At 57.7% G+C, this 6,000-nt stretch overlaps 1 protein-coding gene across 4 annotated transcripts in view; it reads left to right on the top strand.

Moving 5' to 3' along the window:
- Positions 1-4,952: 4,952 nt before the first annotated feature.
- Positions 4,953-6,000, top strand: part of KANSL1 (KAT8 regulatory NSL complex subunit 1) — a 99,419-nt gene continuing 98,371 nt past the window's right edge. For all 4 annotated transcript variants that reach the window (XM_086626577.1, XM_086626578.1, XM_086626576.1 and 1 more), the window contains exon 1: positions 4,953-4,976. The gene's annotated coding sequence lies outside the window, so the exon portion shown is untranslated. The remainder of the gene's footprint in view (positions 4,977-6,000) is intronic.

The following is a 6,000-nucleotide window of genomic DNA, read 5'->3' as shown; positions in this document are numbered from 1 at the left end:
GGTTTGTCCCCAGGTCCTTTGGGTCAGCACTGGGATTCCTCCTTCAGGAGGTGGGGAGCTGGAGAGAGGTTCAAGGACGTGCCTTGGGGTACCTGGGGGCCGTTTTCTGTCCTGCAGGAGCTGGTGAACCTGTGAGTCTGATTCAGGCTTCCAGCCGAGCAGCCTGTGAGTCTCTTCCTGGGCTGGAATTTCGGGTGAGGTGTGGGCTGTTAACCCTGACCGTAGGGCCGTGCACTGAGGTTTCCAAAAACGTTTCTGCTCATCGTCAGTTTACATCCTGCAGCTCAACAGGATATTCGATAACGAGCTCCTCACAGGCATGGAACAGGTTTTTATTATTATTATTTTGTGTTCTGCCTTCCATAGCAGCTTGTAACGTGGTTTGTGGCTGCAACTGGTGTCGGCTCAGCGGAGAAACGATCCCAGACTTCGCTGTCATTCCAGACCTGGAGGAGAGAAGCTTGCTGGGAAGGCTGAGGCACAGGAATTCCTCTTGCTGTGAACACAGTCATCTTGGATTAGAGCTTTCAGCACTCATTTTTGTCTGCTATATTAGCCTAATCCAGTGATTTTTTTTTTTTTTTTTTTTTTTTGAGAGCAAGTTTGGCTGTAGTAGTGACACTGAACCTAACCCTTTCCTACACCTACTCACCTTCCCCTTTTTTTTTTTTTTCCCCCCCATCATTCTTTTAATCCTGGACTTTCACCATCGCGCACGCAGATGCAGTCCCATAGTCAAATGCTCTGCTCTGTCGCCGACTTCCCGCCCCGCTTTACGCCAGAGCCGAGTTATTCTTCCTGTGTCTGGGTTGCAGAGTGATTTGGGCTGGACGCTTCCTAGTGGCGAAACGCAGCTCTGGTAACGGCGGGGCTGGGCTGAGATGCCTGCGGAGAAAGGCAAAACATTAATGAAATTGGACTTTTAAGCTGCGGTACTTCAGTCTGCGCCCGAATCGCAGCAATGCAGCGAACGGGGGAGTTGTTGGTGTCTCAGGATTTCCAGCTCGGGGAATATTTTTGGCACCTGGTCATTACAAACACCTACAGTTTCTTACTGGTGTGTCACGCTTCGTGCTGTTGTTCATCAGGAACTTTGCTGCTGAATCACCTCCCTGTTTCCTGTCCCTCTGTCAAAGTTAGTGACTTTATTTGAGCGAGACCTGGGTGAGGAGCTGGAATTCAGGTGCTGGTTCATGTTTTTAAAATGGAGCTGAAGAACAGGGTTTCCAAGGCAGGAAGCCCTGTGTTCCCAATCCTCAGAGGAGCGGGGTTTAAAATAAAAGTAACACAGAAAATAAGATTTCCTTGGCTGCTTTCACCTATCTGCTTTTCAAATCAGTATTTGTGGAGCACCTGATTTCTCAGTGAGTTTGGATCCTGCTGCCATGCAAACCCTGGGAGATGTGCCTGGCTTTGAAATCCCACAGTGGCGGGCAGCTGGGGATGCAGGGGCAGGAGGGGACTCGGTCCCTTGCCTAAGGTCACAGCAAACACCTCTCCAGCCTCTGTGTCACCTCCAGCTGGGCAGAGTCACAGAGCAAAGCCACAGACCGGGACCACCAGACCCCAAACAGCCCATGGAGGTGGAAGTGGGACAGATGAGGGTGAAGGAGACTGAGGAACTGCTGCAGCAGCTGCAATGGAGACGTTAAACTGATGAGAAACGAGGGAACAGGCACCACGGGGTGACGTGTGCGGGACCTGGGCTGGGTGACTGGCCCCTCTCCAGAAGCAACTGTCACTTTCACCTGCGATTGGGCCAGTTTGGGACTTTTTGGGTTTCTCAGCACTTCAGCAGGCGCCATGCTCAGCACAGCCACCCCCTGCACCACTGCAGCCTCTGGCACAGGCGAACGTGGACATCCATGGTTTCTGCACCCACCAGTGCCCAAACATCTCGTCCCGTGGCTCTGGCTGTGTTTCTGGTCCATCAGCAGTTTGGGGATCCTGCCCCCACTCTGGTGTGACGCTCCATTCTCATCTGGAACCTGCTTTCCTGGCCCAGACGATTCTATTCAGCCTTAAAGGATGGGAAGGATTTCAGACATCCTAATGGTACCAATAAGGGAAGTATCAGAAATGCTTCACCCATCAGAAAAAAAAAAACACTTTCAAAGGTAAATTCCATCGAAAACATCCCAGAAAACCACATCCAGAAAGGAGCCACAACTTCCTTTCTGACAATCTTTACGTTCAGACATTTTATCGGTTAAAAATCTCCTCCTGTTCCACAATCCAGCAGTTCATAAGCACGTATGCATGGAACAACAGAAATTCTTTGTTGTCAGGACATTTGGAAAGTGAACTTCAGACGACAAGAGGATTATTTTGCTACTTTCTGCTTCTTTTGGTTTCTCGTGTGTCCCAAAACATTTGAAAAGGCCCTTACTGGCAGGTGTTTCTCCCTCAGACCCGTTGCACTGGGTGAGCAGCACATCTACTGCACCTGCTTTTAAGGCAATTGCCTGCGGAATACGGTCATATTCTGGATTTTCCTGGAGAACAGCCTGGTTGCAACCACCTGTGGAAGGAGAGGCAGAGGATAGTGTCTGCAGGGGAGATGGTGAATGTGGCTGCTCTGTGCAGGGCGCCTACGAGCTTTAATTTAAATACAGAGGAGTTTGGCCACTATATTGAGCAGGGCCAGAAGTTCCCCGTGTCCTCTCTGCACCAGAGGTGGTGGAAAAGTCATTTTGGTCCTAAAACTGAAAATACCTGCTGAAGAGGAAAGGACTGCCTGTGTCTAGCAACACGTGCATGGTAATGCCTCGGCAAAGAAGGAAGTCTCTTTGCCTCCCCCTACAAGTTACCAATGTTCAGCTAATCCCATGTAAAGCCTCCAGGCGTAGTGGTGTCTCTCCCTGTGTTGGCATCATCTGGTGGATGGACCTACCTGGGCTTCAGGGAAGTGCAGGGGCAAGGAATTACAGCTAAAACCCAGCGCAGCTCAGCTTGCCCGAGGAGCCAGAAACGAGAACCTCGTCCTTGGATCCATCCAGCAGAACTCGCCATCACTCAGGTGTTGGACGTATTTTATGATGGTACCAAACATCCTGGGGATTCCTGGGGGGAGCGGAGCGTGGAAGATCAGGATGTTGTCTGTGACATTGGCGTATTTGGAGCCTCTCAAACATCCTCTCCACAGCTCTGCTGTCCCAAAAGGAAACAGTGACTCTCATCACATGGAAGGACCACCAGCGAAAAGCGAAGGAACTTGTCTCATTCTCAGCCCGCCAGGCGTGGAGTCGTGACTTTTATTGGAATTAGACCCATCCCGTCACAGGGATAAAAGCTACAAGAAGAAAAAAAAAAGCAACCGTGGAAGCAATTGAATGGAGAGCACCGCGGCTGTGTCTCCCCAGGCGAGCAGGCAGAAGGAGAAGCCAGTGGAAGGGTTTTCCACGAGACGGCAGCCTGTGTCACCCGTGGGACAGCACCCAGTGTCACCTGTGGGACAGGGGCCCATTGTCACCCGTGGGACAGGGGCCAGTGTCACCCATGGGACAGGGGCCCAGTGTCACCTGTGGGATACAGGCCCATTGTCACCCGTGGGACAGGGGCTGGTGTCACCTGTGGGATATGGGCCTGGTGTCACCCGTGGGGCAGGGCCCAGTGTCACCAGTGGGACAGGGGGCTGGTGTCACCAGTGGGACAGGGGGCCGGTGTCACCCGTGGCAGCTGGGCCTCGACACCCACGGGCCACAAGCCCCGTGTCACCCGTGGGTCGCAAGTGGCCTGTGGCCTGCGGGACGCTCCGCGTCCACCGTGGGTCACGATCCGGTGCCACCTGCGGGGCAGCCGCGCCCCGCCGCCCGCCGGACCCCCCCCCTCACCCCCGAGCCACCCCCGCGGCGAGGCCGCTGCCGCCCCCCGCCCCCCGCGTCCCGCGGCCCGGGCGGACCCGCGGCTGCCCCGGGAGGCGGCCCAGCGCCCGGGGCCTCCCGGCCGGGCCGGGCCGGGGCTGCGGGAAGGCGGCGCGGGGCGGGGGGGAGCGGCGGGAGGCGGGCGGCGGGGTCGCGGGGCGGGGGGGGTGCGGGGGGCGGGGGGTGCCGGGCAGGGGGCGAGCGGCGGCACCGCATCAATCACCGCCCGCCCCGCCCCTCCGCGCTGACTGACGCCTCGGCGGCCAATGGGACGGGCCCATGCCCCGCGCTCAGCCAATGGGGGCGGGGGAGGGCGGAAGGTCCCCACTTCAAGGCTGGCTGAGCGGCGCAGGTAGGTGCGGGGCGCGGTGCCGCTGGTGCGGGGGGGGGGGGGGGGGGGCCGGGGGGGCGCGGGGCACGGAGCGGGGCCCGCCGCCCGCGGGCAGCGCCAGGCCAAGTCGCCGCCCCCCCCCGGTCCCTCCGCCGCCGCCGTCCTGCAACTTGGCTGCGGGGGCCGGGCCGCGGCGGGGCCGGCGGGAGCGGGGTGGGGGGGGCGGCTCCTCCCGCGGCCCCCCGGGGAGTTGGGGAGCGGGGCTCGCCTCGGGGTGAGGGGCGGCCGCAGGGCCCGGGGCGCCGCGGAGAGCTCCGCCCCGCCGCGCTGCCCCGGGGGGGGCCGGGCCGGGCCGGCTCCGTGCGGAGCGGGGACCCCCCTCCCCGCCCCCCGCGGGCCTCCATTTTAGCCTGGGGAAGCGCCGCTGGGCCCGGGGGGCTTCTAGAAGGATGCGGGGGTGGCAGCCCCCAGCCCCCCGCACCCCACAGCCCGGCCTGGGGGCGCTGCCGGGCCCCGTCCGTGCCGGCCGGCCCGGGGCGGGATGGAGGGCAAGGGGGGGCTGGAAGAGCCGGGGTCGCGTGGGCTCTGCCCCCGCTCTGCTGACAGCCCTTTCTTTCCCCAGGTCCCGCATTTTTCCACCTCCTCAAATAAAGAAACAAGAAACTTGCAGACCTACCAGGCGTCGGCAGAGGCTGGAAGGATCCCGAGGCCCTCCCCGTGCCGCCGGCTGACCGACTGGACCGCAGGTGGTGAGGATGGGCCTGGCCAAGATGCCCAGCAAGGTACGGTCTGCCCCCGCTCCCTGCCTGGCACAGCGAGGCCGAGCTTTGGGTCGTGCGAGCCGCCGCGCTGGCCGGGTCGGATGTGCTGAGCGGCGTTTGCGGGCGGCGGTGCGGCTTCCGATGGCGTGGGGCGAGTCTGGAGCCCTGCACGTAGTTTCTTGGGGAATGTGTAACTTTAAAATGGAGGTTCTGGAGTGCTGCTGAAAATGTGGATTCATCCCATGTGTGTACAGGTTGTTTCTCTTTCCAAAGCCATTCTGATGCCCGTACGTAGTGAAGAGATGTGTATCCTCCTCTTGGGAGCGTGTGTGCATGTTTCCTGGTATTACCCATCCTTGTATGCAACAACATCGAGGTGTGACTTGCCCAGAAAAAGAAAGATCTCCCATTTCCTCCCCCCCTCATTGCGCGCATCCTTAAACCCCAGGTTTACACCAGTCAGGCCCTTTCCACTTGCTGGTATAATCTGGCTTACATCCGTACTTATCCTATCAAGAGTTTTGCGCATCCCTGTCAGAGCGCACTCGGCTTTGTCCCGTGAAAAGCGAAGGTCTGGACCTGGATTTTCATGCTCATGTTTCTGTGCCACTGGCTTCCCTGTGTGTGAAGTGGCCGTAGTGCTCCTGGGTCTGGAGCGGAGGGCAGGAAGGGTTCACTGATGCTCGTTTTGAAAAGTCACCTCTTACCTTGCCGATGTTATTACAGGTGAAGAATTGTCTCCTAAACAGGTACAGCGAGCAAGTTCTGTGAAGCTGAACAAAACCTAAAGGGAAGGATATTTCCCTCTTTCCCTAAATCTACAAGCCAAAGCAGCCTGACTTTAGGCCAATTATGGAGGCTGAATTTAGACAAATTCTCTTGTAATAGGAAAACTAAAAATCTTTACTCAATTCTTTCACACTGACCTTAGACAAGTCTGCTCTGGTATCTGATCTCCAGTTGGCTAACACAACAGGAAAGGCTCTGACTCTTTGTACACATAATAACACTAAGTTGTTATGTGGGCTTTAAAAAAGGAATTAAA

The sequence above is a fragment of the Tauraco erythrolophus genome, chromosome 25, assembly GCF_009769465.1.
Source record: "Tauraco erythrolophus isolate bTauEry1 chromosome 25, bTauEry1.pri, whole genome shotgun sequence".
Classification (NCBI taxonomy): domain Eukaryota; kingdom Metazoa; phylum Chordata; class Aves; order Musophagiformes; family Musophagidae; genus Tauraco; species Tauraco erythrolophus.
This window is presented reverse-complemented; position numbering and strand designations above follow the sequence as displayed.